We start from the raw sequence: 21934 nt of genomic DNA, 5'->3' as shown, positions 1-21934 counted from the left end.
CATTGGAGCAAGAGATTCATGATGATCGTGAGTCTTGGCTCGAAAGAGTCAACATACAATTGGAGGAACTACTGGATAAGGCTGACAGAGACAAAGCATTGCTGAGACACATGGCTTTCCACTACATGGCGCGGAACAAGGTTTGCAAGGTACGAATAAGGAATCTAAAGGCAAAATTAAAGAAGGCAATAAGGAAGCAAAAGAGGCAAAAGGAGCATGATCGTCTTCAGATATTGGCCAAAGCCTCTTTAGCCCAACATGACACTTGATGAAGAAGCTTCAGCCCAAATTTCAAGAAATTTGGGGCATTTTTGGCATTTTGACAAATTTTGGCACAAAAAACAGGGTTTTTCTCCCTATGCGCCGCGCCACGTGGCGCGCGCTTTTGCTAGGGAGCTCCAAATCACAAAAAGTTTACATTTCTGGATTTTTCATGAAAAATCATGGTTTCTGGTGCATGGCCAAGAAATTTGGGCAAGTTTTGAGTCCTCAGGAGGTCAAAAACACTCAAAAAATGACCTCACTGCCCCTATTTTGACACATAGGAAGAAGTCTTGGGAGATTGAAGTTTTGGAGGGGAAAATGGACACCAAATCCAGAAATTCCACTTGGGTTGGAAAGTAGACAGGTAGACCTTTCCAAAAACCACACGTGGGCTAAATTTGAACTTCACGAAGTGCCTCAAAATCAGCTCCAAAGTGGCGCGATGCATAGAGAATCAGGCGCGGCTATTAGAGGATTTTTGTCCATTTTTCACTGTTCAGCTCAGCAATTCGCCCAGTTTTGACCAGTTTTGCTTCTTGATGTTATTCTTGAATTTTCATGATGTAATTTGATAACCATGATGTAATATTGGCACATTTTTACTTGTTCTAGAAGATTCGTTCACTAAAAAGTGAAAATTAAATGAATGAATCAGTTTCCTAGCATATAGGGGTAAGTTGTTTGACTATCTAGATTTCAGTTCCTTGTTTAGAATTAGTTCAAACAGCTCCTAGAATGATGAGCTCGACCCCTAGAGGCATGGGAAGGAGTTAGGCTTGTCTATATTATGTAATTTCTAAGTCATTTTCAGGGTTGGACACTTGGGATTGCTTGGCACCTTATTGTATATTTCATTTCTACAATTTTGGCAAAGGAAAGACCAGAGTTTTGCAACACTTGTTGGGATCCATGTGGCTCTATGTTTTGATGGTGTTTTTCTCTATGTATTTGTAAGTTCATTGATGTTTATGTGTATCATTTTCCCTTCTCTTTTCTTCTACATTTAAACAAATGAGTGATTGAGGTAGAATTCATTGGACTGCTTTGCTCTGCCTTGAAATTTTGTTTAATTCTACATGTTTTCATCTGTTTGAGGAGGATTCTTGATACCTTCTTTCCCTCCTTAGTTTCTCACCAGTCTGATCCATCCATTAATTCAATCTAAAGCATCAAAACGATTTCCTTCCTTGCCCCAATTAGAACTCTGCAAAAACTAGGCCTCATCCCCGGACCCAAAATTTGCCTGTCCCTTTTTCCAACAAAAACCCTCCAAAACTTAAACCAAAACTTTGCACTTCATACCTAGCCTAAAATTAGTTTATAAATCAGTCATCTCAAGCCCCATCGATTATCTTTTCGTTGAGATTGACCCGAAGAGAGCCCTCTCCTGTCCTCATAGGGCTAGCTACGAGGTTGAGCGTGGTTTGATGTGGACCTAGAACCTTGTCTTTTCAGCCTGAGGCAAATCTAGGCACTAACACATAGAACAATCATGGCAGGAGAATCTTACTCTAAGGGATCCAAAATTTTGGGATCCTCTTCCATACTTGATCCCCTCTTGTATTTATTCTTATATCACTTTGATGATTCTAGTCCCATTGAGATCCTCCTCCCTAAATTTCAACCTAATTGAACCAACAACATACCCAAGATGGAAAAAGTTGTAAAATGCTTGGATATTTTCCTCATTTTAAAATACCTTTTCAGCCTCAATATTTGCATGTGGAATGGATAATTGTGGGAAATGATTCTGAAACAATCACATTCTCTTTGAATTGGATTCCTATCCCCCTAAACCACCATGTCCCTTTAAAATGAACCCCCACTGTGGTGAGCCCTAGTGTTACAACAAGAACGATGCAACTCATAGAGCTACCAGCTTTACTTTATCAATATGGGATTTGTACAAACTTAAGATGTGACAATGTTATATGCATGGTAATTTAAGTTCCACTTAAGATGCTTTGAGGTAGTGAATCAAACCAAGGTGTACAAAGACCCTTTTGCAAATTGAATCTAGATTTTGCAAGAAATAAAAATGTTGCATAAAAGGAAATCCTAATCTACTTGCAATGAATGAAAATGTTGCATAAAAGGAAATTCTAATCTACTTTCAAGGAATGAAATGCTTGGAATAAAAACCCTAACCTGTTGCAGAAAATGAATGATAGAGAAATAAACCTAGTCTAGCTACATAAAGTAAATAGTGTGAAATCAATCTTAAACTACTACATTAAAAGTAGATCCTATTCTAATCACAAAATTCACTAAATGATTCAAGAAGTAATAATGTAATCTATCCACGTGCTATTAAATTCATGAACTCAACAACTAACCCTAATTACAAAAATAAATTGCAGTGATGGAAAGAAAGGTCTAAATTGGTCTCTAATCTTCCTCAAGCTTGGTTTCAAGGCCTAGGATATGTTGTGAAGGGTGAAGAATAAAAAATTGGGCTTAAAGGGAAATTTTGGTCAAGTTCTGATGGGTTATGCTCGGTAGGATGTTATAGGATTGCCTTATATTGCTACAAGATCAAATCTGAGAACATTCCAAGGGATTAGAAGGTGATCCGAAGATGAGGAAGGATGGTAGGAAGTGGGAGAAGGAGATGAGAGTGCCATCCAAGCTTATTAATTTTCGGTAAATCATCGTGCACAAGGAGGGAAGGCAAATAATGGCCTTTAACAAATTTGTCATGAATTTTCTGTATGCAGACTTCTTGAAGGAGTTGATGAGAATGAAAGAAGGGTGTTGGTGGTAGGGTTACAAATGAAAATTATAATGCTCTTCCCTACAAGCCAATAGCATTACCTATGTTACTTCCAGTCTTCGCAGCCTGTCACCAGGGATCAAAATGGGCTCTTACTTTGTCTAGTTTTTAGAGATGTTTTGCACATGAGTTTCAGTGCAAATCATATCCTAAGCATGATCATCAGAAGCAGCTCAGAAAAATATTTCCAACGGTATATCACACTCCAAAAACCAGCTCTCAGATCAGAAGATATGATTGAAATGAATGATTGATTCTTGGTTATGCATGTTTTGAGGTCGTTTGCTGCACACAGGGACAAGTTCACTACAAAATCAGTTTCTGAAGTAATGGACATGAATTTTATAAAAGTGAAAGAGGATTTTGTCAAACACATGCCAAATAACAAAAACCTCCTTCATTTTATGCACAGGTGTTACTATGTGGGAGATATACAGTGATATTTGAAGCATACATTAAAACAAAACAAATTTTGCATTTGTTTTACTATTTTAGTCATTATAGTGCGGCGCTATTTTACAACAGATGGAAAGTAATTATGAGAAACCCAAGGAGTTTTTTGTCAACCATGAGCCACATAATAAAAACCTCTTTCATTTTATTCACAGGTGTTGTGAATTAGAATATTTGACTAGATCGTTATAGCCTATTTTTACAGATTTAAATATTTAGTGATTTCTTGTTTAGAGATTATTTTGTGGCACAGATTTCGAGCAACTGGAAATGAATTTCCAAAATTTGAGAGAATTTTTCTCAAAACTGACCTTATCTACAAAAACCTCTTTCCATTTTGTAACAGGTGTTATGGTTCAAGAGATATGAGTTCATCTTTGAGCAGTATTTTCAGAAATTTGGTCCAAATTTAATGTAACTGATTCTATCTTGAGAGAGATGGTTGAGCTCAACTCCCTTAGTACAGGGATGAGCTAATTGTATATATTTGATGAGTTTCAGAGTGTAATGGTTGGATTTTTGCAACAGAGTGAGGCTGCCATTGGACTGTGTATAGTTTTCCTTCAATATTATTTTAATGTAGCTTTTTCTGCTCTTTAAATTTGGGATTCATCTTCTTGTAAAATCATTTCCATGCTTTGTTTTTTCTGCTAATTTGGTTACAACATTCTCTAATGGAAGTGTTAGGAATCCATCCATGCATGATGCTTCTTTCACAATGATTATGTTGTTTGATGTAGTGGTTATCTTTTTAGAATCCATCCTCTATTAGATGATCTGTTGAGTAACCTTGTGCTTCTCTTTCTTCTAAAGTAGCCACTGTAGGTCCATCCCCTTATTGATGCCTGCAGGGCAGTAGCCTTTGCCCTCTTTCCTTCTCTCATTATATCTTTAATCTAGTTGTACATTGCGCTTACTTTTCCCCAGGTTTGCTGGCAGAAACTAGCCCCAAATCCATAGCCCAATAGTCCCTTCTCTTGTTGTTTTCAACCCACAATTTTCAACCAAATCCTTATTCTTCATAGCTAGCCTAAGATTTAGTTATCGCAGCCACGTTTTGTTGGCAAAGAGAGAGCCCTCTCTAATTTGGTAGGGCTAGATGCCACATTAAAAGCTTGGTCTGTGGTTACCTCGGAATTGCCTTTTCTCAGCCTTGAGGTACATTCTGAGTGCTAACATATTGGCATCGTTGCCGAGGACGAGGTGACAGATCTTCTCTGGGAAAGATCGTTCAAGTTGCAGATCTGATTGCTGATGGTGGACAAAAGTCAAACACATATGAAGGCAGAAATCATCTACCTGGCGACTCCAATATTTGAAATCCCAAGTTTCAAAGTATTGATGGTGGCTCCACTGGCTAAATGAAGGAATTAGATATTGCTTCTATTTGTTCAAGGTATTCATGTATCGATTTTTCTAATCTTCCTGGTTTTCCTGATCAATTACCGAAGGATGCATATATTTTTAGAAATGGCCCTAAATTATATGGGGAAGATCTGACTTTGACTCTTGAACATGTAGAAAATTTCAAAACATTTATAGAATCTCTTAGAGTAAAAAAAGAGGATGTGTTTATCAAATTGTTCTATGATTCGTTTCAAGGAAGATGTAGAAGATGGATTCAAAGTTTTCCTATCAGATCTATTAAGTCATTTGCAGATTTTTGGCATATCTTTCTTGAAACATGGATGGAGAAAGAGGAAGAATTCAAAATAGAGGTGCCCTCTATTTAATGGTTTAGAGAATGGGAAGATATGTGCACAAATGATGAGGTAGATGAGAACTTTGCTTCATCTCTTTCTTCTTATCTGAAATCCTGTCGATGTAGCCATGAAGTTAAGCCCAATTTTTTGCAAAAGTTTGCCATCAAAATTGAAGAATATCTAACTAAAGTGGAGACCCAAATACAATCCCAGGATCTAGACTGTCAAGTCCCATTCTTTGGGGACCTTTTGCAGCAAAAGGAAGGAAAGGTAAGGCTGCCCGTGGATATTTGCATTAATAATTTGTAGCAGGAAGCATCTATTGAGGAGTTAGGGTAGAAAACAGAGTCTGGTTTCTTCGATCCTATTGCAGCATACATGGAAAAAACATTCAGTTTGAATGATAGATCAGATTGTCTTTTACACAACCAGACTCATTTTGTGCATGTATGGTTGTCAGCATTTCCAGTTGTGTCCTCATTCAAGCACTTCCAAGCAACATTACTTGATTGGTTAATTTGGCATTACAACATCACTTGATCTAGTAATTTGTAGCAAAGTAGGGTAGGGTTGTACATAAATAAGTTTCCCAAAGCAGCATTTCAGTTTTCGGCATTTGTTTTAGTTTCCTAATGTACAGGTTGCAGTATGTGTGTTTTTTTGTTGGAATAAGTTGTTCAAGTTTGCACTTGTTTGTGATCATATTTCCCAATGGATGAGGCACTTGGTCTACGATGTTCTTGACACCTCCAAGGAGCTGCCATCCCCAATAAGGCCAATGTTAGTTCCAGTCTTCGTAGCCTGTCACCAGGGATCAAAATGGGCTCTTACTATGTCTGGTTTTCAGAGATGTTTTGCACATGAGTTTTAGTGCAAATCATATCCTAAGCATGTTCATCAGAATCAACTCAGAAAAATCTTTCCAATGGTATATCACACTCCCAAAACCGGCTCCCAGATCAGAAGATATGATTGAAATGAATGATTGATTCTTGGTTATGCATGTTTTGAGGTCATTTGTTGCACACGGGGACAATTTTACTACAAAATCCGTTTCTAAAGTAATGGACATTAATTTTATAAAAGTGAAAGAGGTTTTTGTCAATCACATACCAAATAACAAAAACCTCCTTCAGTTTATGCACAGGTGTTACTATGTGGGAGATATGCAGTGATATTTGAAGCCTACATTAAAACAAAACAAATTTTGCATTTGTTTTATTGTTTTAGTCATTGTAGTGCGACGCCCTTTTACAACAGATGGAAAGTAATTTTGAGAAACCCAATGAGGTTTTTGTCAACCATGAGCTGTATAACAAAAACCTCTTTCATTTTATTCACAGGTGTCGTGAATTAGAATATTTGACTAGATCGTTACAGCGTATTTTTACAGATTTAAATATTTAGTGATTTCCTGTTTAGAGATTATTTTGTGGCACAAATTCCGAGCAACTGGAAACGAATTTCCAAAATTTGAGAGAGGTTTTTCTCAAAAATGACCTTATCTACAAAAACCCCTTTCCATTTTGTAACAGGTGTTATGGTTCAAGAGATACAAGTTCATCTTTGAGCCCTATTTTCAGAAATTCGGTCCAAATTTAATGTAACTGATTCTATCTTGAGAGAGATTGTTGAGCTCAACTCCCTTAGTACAGGGATGAGCTAATTGTGTATATTTGATGAATTTCAAAGTGTAATGGTTGGATTTTTGCAACAGAGTGAGGCTGCCATTGGACTGTGTAAATTTTTCCTTCAATATTATTTTAATGAAACTTTTTCTGCTCTTTAAATTTGGGATTCATAATGGTGTTTAATGTGCAGCATGTTTTTCTTGTAAATTCATTTCCATGCTTTGTTTTTTCTGCTAATTTGGTTACAGCATTCTCTAAGGGAAGTGTTAGGAATCCATCCATGGACGATGCTCCTTTCACAATGATTATGTTGTTTGATGTAGTATTTATCTTTTCAGAATCCATCCTCTGTTAGATGCTTTGTTGAGTAACCATGTGCTTCTCTTTCTTCTAAAGTTGCCACTGTAGATCCATCCCCTAATTGATGCTTGCAAGGTAGTAGCCTTTCCCTCTTTCCTTCTCTCATTATATCTTTAATCTGGTTGTACATTGCGCTTACTTTGCCCCAAGTTTGCCAATAGAAACTAGCCCCAAATCCATAGCCCAATAGTCCCTTCTCTTGCTATTTTCAACCCACAATTTTCAACCAATTCCTTATTCTTCATATTTATCCTAAGATTCAGTTATCGCAGCCACATTTTGCTGGCAAAGAGAGATCCCTCTCTAATTTGGCAGGGCTAGATGCCACATCAAAAGCTTGGTCTGTGGTTACCTCGGAATTTCCTTTTCTCAGCCTTGAGGTACATTCTAAGTGCTAACATATTGGCGTCGTTGCCGGGGACGAGGTGACAGATCTTCTCTGGGAAAGATCGTTTAAGTTGCAAATCTGATTGCTGATGGTGGACAATAGTCAGATAGATATGAAGGCTGAAATCATCTACCTAGCGACTCCACTGTTCGAAATCCCGAGTTTCAAAGTATTGATGGTGGCTCCACTGGCTAAATGAAGGACTCAGATGTTGCTTCTATTTGTTCAAGGTATTCATGTATCGATTTTTCTAATCTTCCTGGTTTTCCTAATCAATTACTGAAGGATGAATATATTTTGAGTAATGGCCCTAAATTCTATGGGGAATATTTGACTTTGACTCTTGAACATGTAGCAAATTTCAAAACATTTATAGAATCTCTTAGAGTCAAAAAAGAGGATGTGTTTATCAAATTGTTCTATGATTCGTTTCAAGGAAGATGTAGAAGATGGATTCAAAGCTTTCCTATCAGATCTATTAAGTCATTTGCATATTTTTGGCATATATTTCTTGAAACATGGATGGAGAAAGAGGAAGAATTCAAAATAGAGGTGCCCTCTATTTAAGGGTTTAGAGAATGGGAAGATATGTGCACAAATGATGAGGTAGATGAGAACTTTGCTTCATCTCTTTCTTCTTATCTTAAATCCTGTCGATGTAGCCATGAAGTTAAGCCCAATTTTTTGCAAAAGTTTGCCATCAAAATTGAAGAATATCTAACTAAAGTGGAGACCCAAATACAATCCCAGGATCTAGACTGTCAAGTCCCATTCTTTGGGGACCTTTTGCAGCAAAAGGAAGGAAAGGTAAGGCTGCCCATGGATATTTGCATTAATAATTTGTAGCAGGAAGCATCTATTGAGGAGTTAGGGCAGAAAACAGAGTCTGGTTTCTTCGATCCTATTGCAGCATACATGGAAAAAAAATTTAGTTTGAATGATAGATCAGATTGTCTTTTACACAACCAGACTCATTTTGTGCATGTATGGTTGTCAGCATTTCCAGTTGTGTCCTCGTTCAAGCACTTCCAAGCGGCATTACTTGATTGGTTAATTTGGCATTACAGCATCACTTGATCTAGTAATTTGCAGCAAAGTATGGTATGGTTGTACATAAATAAGTTGCCCAAAGCAGCATTTCAGTTTTCGGCATTTGTTTTAGTTTCCTAATGTACAGGTTGCAGTATGTGTGTTTTTTTGTTGGAATAATTTGTTCAATTTTGCAATTGTTTATGACCGTATTGCCCAATCGATGAGGCACTTGGTATACGGTGTTCTTGATACCTCCAAGGAGCTTCCATCCCCAATAAGGCCAATGTTAGTTCCAGTCTTTGCAGCCTGTCACCAGGGATCAAAATGGGCTCTTACTATGTCTGGTTTTCAGAGATGTTTTGCACATGAGTTTCAGTGCAAATCATATCCTAAGCATGTTCATCAGAAGAAGATCGGAAAAATATTTCCAACGGTATATCACACTCCCAAAACCGGCTCTCGGATCAGAAGATATGATCGAAATGAATGATTGATTCTTGGTTATGCATGTTTTGAGGTCATTTGTTGCACACAGGGACAAGTTTACTACAAAATCAGTTTCTGAAGTAATGGACATGAATTTTATAAAAGTGAAAGAGGTTTTTGTCAATCACATACCAAATAAAAAAAACCTCCTTCAGTTTATGCACAGGTGTTACTATGTGGGAGATATGCAGTGATATTTGAAGTCTACATTAAAACAAAACAAATTTTGCACTTGTTTCACTGTTCTAGTCATTTTAGTGCGGCACCATTTTACAACAGATGGAAAGTAATTTTAAAAAACCCAACGAGGTTTTTTTCAACCATGAGCCATATAATAAAAACCTCTTTCATATTATTCATAGGTGTCGTGAATTAGAATATTTGACTAGATCGTTACAGCCTATTTTTACAAATTTAAATATTTAGTGATTTCCTGTTTAGAGATTATTTTGTGACACAGATTCCAAGCAACTGAAAAAAATTTCCAAAATTTGAGAGAATTTTTTCTCAATAATGAAATTATCTACAAAAACCTCTTTTCGTTGTGTAACAAGTGTTATGGTTCAAGAGATACGAGTTCATCTTTGAGCCCTATTTTCAGAAATTCGGTCCAAAGTTAATGTAACTGATTCTATCTTGAGAGAGATGGTTGAGCTCAACTCCCTTAGTACAGGGATGAGTTAATTGTATATATTTGATGAATTTCAGAGTGTAATGGTTGGATTTTTGTGGCAGAGTGAGGCTTCCATTGGACTATGTAAAATTTTCCTTCAATATTATTTTAATGAAGCTTTTTTTGCTCTTTAAATTTGGGATTCATCACGGTGTTTAATGTGCAGCATGTTTTTCTTGTAAATTCATTTCCATGCTTTGTTTTTTCTGCTAATTTGGTTGCAGCATTCTCTAAGGGGAGTTTTAGGAATCCATCCATGCACGATGCTCCTTTCACAATGATTATGTCATTTGATGTAGTGGTTATCTTTTCAGAATTCGTCCTCTGTTATATGCTCTATTAAGTAACCATGTGCTTCTCTTTCTTCTAAAGTTGCCACTATAGATCCATCCCCTGATTGATGCTTGCAGGGAAGCGGTCTTTTCCCTCTTTCCTTCTCTCATTATATCTTTAATCTGGTTGTACATTGCGCTTACTTTGCCCCAAGTTTGCTGGCAGAAACGAGACCCAAATCCATAGCCCAATAATCCCTTCTCTTGTTGTTTTCAACCCACAATTTCAACCAAATCCTTATTCTTCATAGCTAGCCTAAGATTCAGTTATCGCAGCCACATTTTGTTGGAAAAGAAAGAGCCCTCTCTGATCTGGCAGGGCTAGATGCCACATCAAAAGCTTGGTCTATGGTTACCTCAGAATTGCCTTTTCTCAGCCTAGAGGTACATTTTGAGTGCTAACATATAGGCGACGTTGCTGGGGACGAGGTGACAGATCTTCTCCGGGAAAGATCGTACGAGTTTCAGATCTGATTGCTGATGGTGGACAGGAGTCAGACACATATGAAGTCTGAAATCATCTACCTGGCGGCTCCACTATTTGAAATCCCGAGTTTCAAAGTATTGATGGTGGCTCCACTGGCTAAATGAAGGACTCAGATGTTGATTCTATTTGTTCAAGGTATTCATGTATCAATTTTTCTAATCTTCCTAGTTTTCTTAATCAAAGCAATGGCCCTAAATTCTATGGGGAAGATCTGACTTTGACTCTTGAACATGTAGCAAATTTCAAAACATTTATAGAATCTCTTAGAGTCCAAAAAGAGGATGTGTTTATCAGATTGTTCTATGGTTCATTTGAAGGCAAATGTAGAAGATGGATTCAAAGTTTTCCTATCAGACCTATCAATTCATTTGCATATTTTTGGCATATCTTTCTTGAAACATGGATTGAGAAAGAGGAAGAATTCAAAATAGAGGTGCCCTCTATTCAAGGCTTTAGAGAATGGGAAGATATGTGCACAAATGATGAGGTAGATGAGAACTTCGCTTCATCTCTTTCTTCGTATCTGAAATCCTATCGATGTAGCCATGAAGTCAAGCTCAATTTTTTGCAAAAGTTTTCCATCAAAATTGAAGAAGATCTTAATGAATTAGAGACCCAAATATAGTCCCAGGATCTGGACTGTCAAGTCCCATTCTTTAGGGACCTTTTTCCAGCAGAAGGAAGGAAAGGTAAGGCTGCCTGTGGATATTTGCATTAATAATTTACAGCTAGAAGAATTTATTGAGGAGTTAGGGCAAAAAATAGAGTCTAGTTTCTTTGATCCTATTGTAGCGTACATGGAAAAAAAAATTAGTTTGAATGATAGATCAGATTGTCTTTTACACAACCAGACTCATTTTGTGCATGTATGGTTGTCAGAATTTCCAGGTGTGTCCTGGTTCAAGCACTTCCAAGCAGCAGTACTTGATTGGTTAATTTGGAATTACAGCATCACTTGATCTAGTAATTTGTAGCAAAGTAGGGTAGGGTTGTAGATAAATAAGTTTCCCAAAGCAGCATTTCAGTTTTCGACATTTGTTTTAGTTTCCTAATGTACAAGTTGCAGTATGTGTGTTTTTTTATTGGAATAAGTTATTCAAGTTTGCAGTTGTTTGTGAGCGTATTTCCCAATGGATGAGGCACTTGGTCTATGTTGTTCTTGAAACCTCCAAGGAGCTGCCATCCCCAATAAGGCCAATGTTAGTTACAGTCTTCGCAGCCTGTCACCAGGGATCAAAATGGGCTCTTACTATGTCTGGTTTTCAAATATGTTTTGCACATGAGTTTCAGTGAAAATCACATTCTAAGCATGATCATCAGAAGAATCTTGGAAAATTATTTCCAACGGTATATCGCACTCCTAAAACCGGCTCTCGGATCAGAAGATATGATCGAAATGAATGATTGATTCTTGGTTATGCATGTTTTGAGGTCATTTGCTGCACACAGGGACAAGTTTACTACAAAATCAGTTTCTGAAGTAATGGACATTAATTTTATAAAAGTGAAAGAGGTTTTTGTCAATCACATACCAATTAACAAAAACCTCCTTCATTTTATGCACAGGTGTTACTATGTGAGAGATATGTTGTGATATTTGAAGCCTACATTAAAACAAAACAAATTTTGCATTTGTTTTACTGTTCTAGTCATTGTAGTGTGGCGCCCTTTTACAACAGACAGAAAGTAATTTTGAGAAACCCAAGGAGGTTTTTGTTAACCACGAGCCATATAACAAAAAATTCTCTCAGTTTATTCACAGGTGTCATGAATTAGAATATTTAACTAGATCGTTACAGCTTATTTTTACAGATTTAAATATTTAGTGATTTCCTGTTTAGAGATTATTTTGTGGCACAGATTCGGAGCAACTGGAAACAAATTTCCAAAATGTGAGAGAGGTTTTTCTCAAAAATGACCTTATCTACAAAACCTCTTTCCGATTTCTAACAGGTTTTGTGGTTCAAGAGATACGAGTTCATCTTTGAGCCCTATTTTCAGAAATTCGGTCCAAATTTAATGTAACTGATTCTATCTTGAGAGAGATGGTTGAGCTCAACTCCCTTAGTACAGGGATGAGCTAATTGTATATATTTGATGAATTTCAAAGTGTAATGGTTGGATTTTTGCAGCAGAGTGAGGCTGCCATTGGACTGTGTAAAGTTTTCCTTGAATATTATTTTAATGAAGCTTTTTCTGCTCTTTAAATTTGGGATTCATCACAGTGTTTAATGTGCAACATGTTTTTCTTGTAAATTCATTTCCATGTTTTTTTTTTTTTTTTTTTCTGCTAATTTGGTTACAACATTCTCTAAGGGAAGTGTTAGGAATCCATCCATGCACGATGCTCCTTTCACAATGATTATTTTGTTTGATGTAGTGGTTATATTTTCATAATCCATCCTCTGTTAGATGCGCTGTTGAGTAACCCTGTGCTTCTCTTTCTTCTAAAATTGCCACTGTAGATCCATCCCATGATTGATGCCTGCAGGGCAGCAGTCTTTTCCCTCTTTCCTTCTCTCATTATATCTTTAATCTGGCTGTACATTGCACTTACTTTGCCCCAAGTTTTCCGGCAGAAACTAGCCCCAAATCCATAGCCCAATAGTCCCTTCTCTTGTTGTTTTCAACCCACAATTTTCAACCAAATCCTTATTCTTCATAGCTAGCCTAAGATTCAGTTATCACAACCACGTTTTGTTGGAAAAGAGAGAGCCCTCTCTAATCTGGCAGGGCTAGATGTCACATCAAAAGCTTGGTCTGTGGTTACCTCGGAATTGCCTTTTCTCAGCCTTGAGGTACATTATGAGTGCTAACAACCTACACACTAGAAGTTTACTCAGCTTTGCAGCACATCAAAGCTTAAATAATGCCACGAATAATAATTAGAGAAAATCAAACTAGAAAGGAAAGGATGAGTTGAATTTTATTCAAGATCTAACTATTGCATCAAAAGAAAACCTATCTTTTTGTGCTTTCCAATACAAAATCTGCAACCACACTTTCCAAGAGAGATGATTGACAACTCTACAAAGGTAACGTTTTACATAAATAAGCTTGCAAGGAAGAAAAAATTGCTAAACTAAGTACATAAGAGAAAATGTATAGAGGAGAGAGACTAGAGTGCTTGGGTTGGGCTCTAAAGGGAACTCATCCCTCTAGAACACACTCAGATTGAAAGAAACAAAATTCTTTTCATTGATTTTAACAAGTGTTCAAGTACATGATATGGAAATTGAAATGACAAGTACAATCTCCTAGCTTTAGAAATCACTATGCTCCTCTAAAAAGTCAAATCCTACTGAGCTCTTGGGCTCCTTTATTTATACAAAATGAGTGAGGAGGGAAGCCTCCTTGGAAGGAGGGTTGCTTCCCTCCAAAATCCCTATAAAATTGGATCTATTCTCCTACGATCCTCGCATTCACTAAGAGTAGTAGTTGCACAATGGACATCTAAGCTGATGGTGAGTTAAAGTAGGGAATGATCCTTCTACACTCCTTCTAGTTGCTCTCTAATGAACTTTTACACAACAAATACTCTTTTTCGTACACATTTGGCATGTTAGGCTACAGGATATGACAATATTCCTTAATCTCCCTAATAAACACATTATAGTCCAAAAAGGTGTTATCAAATGCAAAGAGAGAGGTAAATGTATGTTGAAGGATGGCCAAATGGGCCTTGATCTATACTTATTTAGGAGGCCCATTATCACCCCCTACTAAAATTGTTGCTCACCCTCTGAGCAACTCAACCACTTAATTGCATCTCATTCATAGCCTTGGTGGCCTCCCTAAAATCCTAAGGTATCTCAAATTGAATGCCCTCTTGAGGGTGGAAACCTACATTCTTTTCTATTTCTACTCATTCTTGTTGCTCTTTTTCCTGCTCTCTTCTTTCCTTTATCCCCAACAGCAGAGGAAGGGTAAATTTAAGCCCAATCTAATTGATCTTTAATCTCTAAAATATTCTTTTGTACAATGGTTTCCTTTCCAAGGCATTCCTCAGTCTTTCTAGAGAGTACTACTCTCTGATTTTTAGGCTATGTGGTAAAGAGTGCAATCTCATGTGGCAAGCATATAAACTCTCAGTTCCTAGCAACCTGAAAATGTCTTCAAAGTGCAGGATGTATTGTTCTTTCTTTTATATGTAGACTGGTGTTATTCTAAGGTCTTGAACAATAATTCTATGGTTGTTGGTGACAAGATGAGGTTCTTTCAATTCTACTCTAATCCATAGGGGTTTATTGGCTTCCTTGGTTATGACCCTTTTCATCTCTTCTTCCCTTGCTTCTTCATGGGTAAGACAAGAGTCAAATTCCATTAATTGTACCTCTCCCATTCTAGAATTGGGATCCCAAAATTTTATATCACTCAATATCAGATTTTTCATATAGAGTTTGGCTATTCTAGCTTTGTCCTCAACATTGGATTTGTGACAGAATTCAATAAAAAATTTGTAATCCTCGAAAGGAAGTGAACCATAATGTGCTAGGGTCTTGATCTGGAATTGAAGCCACTATTCCTTGAGGAACATTGCATAGATTTTTGAGCGGTGTCTATATTGAATGGCTTCCATACCCAAGCTTTCCATAGTGGAAAGTTACTCATATTTATCCTGCAGTTGGTCTTTCAGTCAGCTAATTTATATTTGCAGCTTCTCCCTCATATTTTCCTCTCTAAGACTCAAGTCATCCATCTCCTCACCCATCTTCTTCATATTTTCTTCTATCATACCTACATCCTAACCTCCTTTAGACCTCTTAATTTGCATCCATTGGTGGATTTTATCTCTTTCTTTATCTAGCTCAAAGAGGATTGGGACTGAAAACTTGGTAGGTATTATTTGTCATGCTTCAAAGAAATTGTAATAGGACCCAAGGTTTGGTTGGGGATTAGGTTCTTGTAGCTCCTGTGACCCTTCTCTTCTAGGGTCTAGAAGATTCCCTAATGACCTTTGGGGTTCCTTGTTCGCACTTTTCTTCCCTTGTCTTCCTCTCTGGTTTTTTCCTCTTATTCACTAGCCTCTTCTTCTTCCTCTTCCTCTTCCCCACAAACCTCTTTTTATGCAGAACCATGTTTTTTTGTCTCTCCAAGGTCTAAGAAGCCTTGGGCTTGAGTTTGAAGGAAATATTTCCTTTCCATATCCACAAAATTTGTTCATGACATAGCATTTTGGATATGCTCCAATGAATCTACGAAAATCAGCCTTATGAGCCCATGGTGAGCTATGTACTAACGTTTTCCCCCACTTACTCTTTGGTTCATCTTTATTACGGACTGGAAAAGGAAATGGGTAATGTTTGATTTGCTTGGGATAGGAAAATATATCTAGAACCTTAGTTGATAGAACAACATAAACTGATAGGCATATACAACACTGATTCTCCCCTTACAGAATATGTATTTCATAATGTGATAGGCTACCTCATCCCATGGATAGGCTAGACTCTCTCTCCTAACCCCATTTTTGTCTTCAATCTACTGCTCCTCAGGGAGAAAGATGTTCTTTTTCGCTGTGATAGCCTCTGTTCTGTCATCCTTACTTTATCTTACCCCTAGGGGAAATTTGGTCACCCTACTAATAACTTTTTTCATTTATATGGATGATGATGCTCCTCATAATGGTGGTAGCACTATCTTCCCCTTGAGGGTGGAAGAATATTGCAAACTCATGAGTATGCTCATCATCAAACACTTTGAATTTCTCAAAGAATTGCAACCATTGTTGATTTCCAAAGATATCTCTTACAGGAGGGTGTTGGTGGATCCTTGATGAGTTTATGGGTTCTCTTCTATTAAAACCACCCCCCATCACTCCCATTATAGTTTTTTTAAAGTTTTGCAAGGAATTCTATTATCAATTACCAGTTTTAGATAAATTTAGGGTTTTAGAGCGTAAATAAAATGAGAATCTCTTTTTGCTGGTTAGGGGAAGGAAAAATTGGATGCCCAAATCAAAATAAGCTCATACCCCTACTATTATGGTCAATTCATAAGAAAAAATCACATTTCAATTTCCTTTTGTTTCTAGAGATTTGTTATAAGATGTTCTGTGGAAAAATATGAACAATTACATAGGATTTTTGTTCATAGAAGGTGAGGAGAATTAGGTTCTTACCATTCCCTTAGAGGTTCCTTCATAAATCTAGGGTTTTTTGGGAAAAATGGCGCAAGACTGGCCTCTTTTTCACCTCTCAGGACAAATTATCCTGTAGAACCTGAGATCAATCTTGTAGCATGTAGTATGTATTCTATAGCAATTGTCTCTTGGCCTTGTAACTTCTCTGTAGTAGTCTATGAGACCTCTGGTATAGGAAGCTTGACTCTTGACGATGGTAGTGGGCATCCTTTCCTTTTTTAGAATGAAACATTTATGCCAAATGAGGCTTGGGCCCGCTTTAATGTCATTTGTGTTTGGTTGGTATGCTTGGCATGCTATATGAGTTGGCCCCCACCTACCACCTTCACAACTCCACCATAGGCTTGTTGGCCAACTCCTCGTAATCATCACCATTTTTTTGTCTTTAACTACATTTGTGATGAGAGAGAAAGATAACTCCAACTAACTGTTTGAGGGTGACCAAGACTGTTGAACCAACTCTAGCCTACAAAACCTCGTCTCACTTGCATTGACAATTTTTTTTAAACTATGATGCACTCAAGGGGAGAGGTTAGGAATTTTTTATACTTTTACCTACCTAGTGGGCCTCGCTAATGTGTTGATCACTTGATGCTTGCATGGAATTTCTAGATATGGGTGACGTTGCTTTGAATGTATTCTTAAATTTCATCTCTTTGTTTTCTTTGCTCCATGCATTTTTTGCTTGAGAAAAAAAATTGAAATGTTCCTTACTGATTGAAGCTTAATATTACAAGTCCTTCAGGATGCAGGTACCATTGTGGATCAAATGTTGTTGCTTGTTAGGTCAACATGGATAATGTAGCATCTTGCAAAGGGTCCTATAGCTACTTAAGATCAGGGTTGTAGTCCTCCAATGCTTTCATGATGATTGTCTTTTGGATCTGGTGCTCTATTTTTGGTCCTATAGGGAATGTGAAAACCTCTATAGGACTTTTTGTCTTCTTGTAGCAGTCACAAAAGGCCTACTAGGACCTCTAATTCCTCCAGGTACCACTTCAGAAAATTTTTATAATTTGTAAGAAAGAAAAGGATAGGTGTTAGAGGGCTTTGTTGCCATAATGAAGGTGAATGAAGGGATGGAAGACAAGGATTTTAATGGCCAACGACAGGTATGAAGGTGGAGAAGAAGTCAACTAGTGTTGAAAATGAATGATCAGGTTATTGTAGACCCCCTCCTTGGTTCCTAAGTGAAAAACACACAAATTGTTCCTTCTTTTTATTCTAATCACAATCTTGTAGCATTATGGGAGAATCTTGTAGCAATTCAAGACTATGACATAATCAGGTGAGGGAGTCCATCTGATGATGGAAAAATTTTGGGAAAATCAATGGAGGGATGGAGTGCATTCAAAGAGCTAATTTGGAGGATGTGGAGCAGAATATTTTGAATATGTTTCCCTGTCTATTGACCTCAATTTTCTCTTCTTTTTTTTTACACCTGTAGGTTGCCTCAGGTTTTCAACCTACATGACTACCCTAGGTCCCTCTAAGGAGGTTTTCACATGGGGATCTTTTATTTATTTTCATAATTTTTTCATTTTTTTCCAGACTCCTAGACTGCCTCATCGAGGTTTTCAATCCAAGAGATTGCCTCAGGTGCCTCATGGAGGTTTTCACCCATGCTTTTTAACCCTTTTTTATTTTATTTTTCTTTTTCTCTTTTTTTTGTTTTGTTTTATTTTTTCTCTTTTTCCTTTGTTGATCATAGGTTGGATGGATTGGGAGCTTTAAGGCTCCCAATCACATTCATTTCTCTACTTATTGAAATGGAATACTCCTCTTTTGACAAAGGTTTCTTGTAAAGCTTCAATCTGTAACCATTGACTAATAGTGGAACTTTCTCCTCGTCAATTGTTCGAATCTGGACAAAGCCATTTTCATAAAAAAAATCCACCACATAGGGACCTAGCCATCTTGTCATCATCTTCCCCTTAAAGTATTTGAATATGGAGTCATACAAAAGGGCCCAATCACCCTCCTAGAAGGTCATTTCCTTGATTTTTTTTTCATTTCAAATATTCCTCTATAATTGGACCACCTTAGTATGCATGCGAGTCTATGACCTATTTTCATCAAGAGCATTGAGTTGTTGCAACCTCTCTTGCTGAGCTTTGGTGACATCTAGGTCCAATCGTGTTGTCATTATCACAGTGTTCTACTCAAATTCAATGGACAACAGTGCCTTTTTGTCATAAACCAGCTCAAAGGGAGTGAACCCAATGGTGGTTTTCCATGTGGTATTATAGGCCCAAGTGGCCTCCACAAGTCTAGTTCCCCAATAATTTTTGTTGCTACTGACAACTTTGGTTAAGATGCTTTCTAAAGCTATGTTTGTCACCTCCACCTACCCATTTTCTTGAGGATGATAGGGAGTGGATTTTGCATGCTTGATGTGATGCTACTCCATGATTCCCTCAATCAAATTAGAAGTGAACTGATCCGCTTGATCAGTGACCAACTCCCTTGGGAAATCAACTTATAGAATATTTTCTCCCTCAAGAAATTTTCCTCGATTTTATTTGTGCTTGCTTTAATGACCTTCAATTCAACCCATTTTGTCAAATAATCAGTGCATATAATGATTTACCTCTTTTGTCCAAATGGGGGATCAATTGGTTCAATGAAATCCATGCCCCACTTCTCAAATGGCTCAAAAGTCACTTGAGGTTGTAATGGTGTTTCATCCTTCAGTGTAGGCTTAACCATCCTTTGGAATTCTTCACATATAGTAGTGTACCTCTTGGCCTCTTGGTGTACGGTAGGCCAATAATATCCTGCTTAGAGAATTTTGAAGGTTTTCCTCTTGGCACCAAAATGGTGCCCACAGGGTCCATCATGGCATGCTTAGAGGATGTTAAAGACCTTGTCTTCCCTTACACACCTCCTCAAGATCTTATTTGGTACTAATCTGAAAAGGTTGCCCCAAATCCAAGTGTAAGGGGCACTTTTTCTGACAATTCTACTCTTTTCCTTGGAGGATAGAATGGGAGGAAATTTTCCAGCAACCAAGAAGTTGATATGTGAGCAAACCAAGGGGATAGCAATGAAATGTAAAAGAGGTGTTCATCAGGAACTTGATCATCTATCATATCCTCATTTTTTGCAAGCAATGTTAGTCTACACAAAAAATCTGCAACCACATTTTCCTTCGTTGTTTTGTCAACAACTGTTAGATCAAATTGTTGTAACAACATAACCATATAATTATCCTAGCATCGACATTAGATTTGTTCATTAAATATTTAATGGTTGCGTGATTAGTATGTACAAAAACTAGTTATCCTATGATGTAATCTCTAAACTTGTTCAAGGAGTGTACAAAAGATAAGAGCTCTTTTTTAGTCATTGTGTCATTGATTTCAGCCTTGGATAGGCATTGGCTTTGTGGGGCCTGGCCCAGGTTCAGCGTTGGTTAGCCAAAAAAATCCCTACACTACTGGCCCTTTCGACATCATCCCACGGAGCACGGACCGAAGTCTCACTCGAAGCAGTATGGGGGGATGTTGGAACCAAGTTTCTGCACCCTGAGATGGTCGTGATTTTGGTTTATACCCTCAGCCCCTACTTTCGCATAGGTCGCTAAGCCTTATGGCTCTGTCTGTATACCCTTTATTCTACCCTTCAATACCTCCGCGAAGGTGTATGATTGACCTTCATGCAGCCTTAACTTGTGGTCCAAGTACTTTCGCGCAACTATGACAATGTATTTTATAGGTTCCCAAGTTATCTCATGTGTTTACCTATCTTACTAATCGCTCACAGTTAGCGTCGCGTAAACTCATATCCTTACTTGTGTTCAATTAACCAATACAATCACATATATTCGCACATCACATAAACATTGTAAATTAAACCCAAAACGTAGTATAATGAGATGCATTAACAAGAACTAATTACATCGTAACTGCAGAATACTTCTCTTTATTGATATCTTTCAGTTTAATACAAACTCCATCTACCCTACGCACACAACTGCAAGGGTCTGCGCACTCAACTATGGACTTCCACCCTAGGCCCCTGTGCACTCAGCTACAGAGCCTCTACCTATGCTAAGACTTGAAACACTTAGACTTCTCTACCAAAACTCCAATGCTTAACTCTTCACTTCCTAACTACTTTGAGCTTACTTACTTGGCTCCTTTTTATACAATCCAACTTTACACTTTACAAAATAAGGGTGACAACCCTTTATGACTCTTGACACCTTCACACTCTACGACCACAAAATGCAGAGACTTTACAACTTTATTACAAAATTGTCCCAAAACATGGGATTTTAGCCCCAAAATTGTCCTTGGGGGAACCCGTTCCCAATAGGCCCCCAACACAAACATGGTGACTCGCCCTCGAGTCACTATGCCGGCATGGAGATCTTAGCACAAAGACCTCCCAGCTCGACTTGTATGATGGCAACCTTGGTGGTGCACTGTGCAGCGGCTTGCTTCACTTCTTCAACCAACTGCTCTATTGTTGGTCCTGAACTGTTAGCCTGAAGCTTCTGCTGAGTCACTTGCAGATTAGTAAGCTTGCCTTCAATGGAGGTCATGACCAAATAAGCTTTGTCTAACCAGGGCTTCAAGCATGCCTTTAGCACTGTCTCTTTGTGCTATGTTGCATCGACATGTTCCTTCAATGTTTTGGCCTCCTGCAGCTTTTCCAGTCTCTATGTGAGAGTGACGGTGCACGTTGTACCTTTTACTTCATCATAGCGCTGCTGCAATTCTCACGCCTCTGTCTCCAGCCGTTGTACATTAGAATCCTCCTATAGGCTTGTCAAGACCTCGAACGACTGTTCAAAAATCCCTGTGCAGACTGCTACTACACTGTCTACCGTTGTTATTGCCTTTGTGACAGCGGTTGCGCGTTCCTCCTTTATTTCCGATGGAGTTGAAGGCTGGGCCTTCAACTGCAAATCCGTAATCTGTAGGTTAAACTCCAGCTGAACCTTAGCCAACTCTGTGCAAGCGTCGCGCACCCCTGTAGCAAGCTTGTAGACATGTTCATCTACCTTCGCATCCTCAAGAATGGACAATTCGGGGACCATTCGGCAGGCTTCCTTCATGGCCTTGATCATGGGCATATTTGTGTTAATAAGCTCCACCATGGAAGTGAGGGTAGTGTCTCACTACAAGGCCATCTGCACATTATTAATCTTCTGCTCACTGATTATCTACAAAGCGCGTTGTTCGTAGGCCCTCAACTCCACG

Source organism: Pinus tabuliformis, chromosome 7, assembly GCF_031772625.1.
Source record: "Pinus tabuliformis cultivar Carrire ecotype Pingquan chromosome 7, CPIR1, whole genome shotgun sequence".
Classification (NCBI taxonomy): domain Eukaryota; kingdom Viridiplantae; phylum Streptophyta; class Pinopsida; order Pinales; family Pinaceae; genus Pinus; species Pinus tabuliformis.
The sequence above is the reverse complement of the archived record's forward strand: the minus strand, read 5'-3'. Positions refer to the sequence as shown.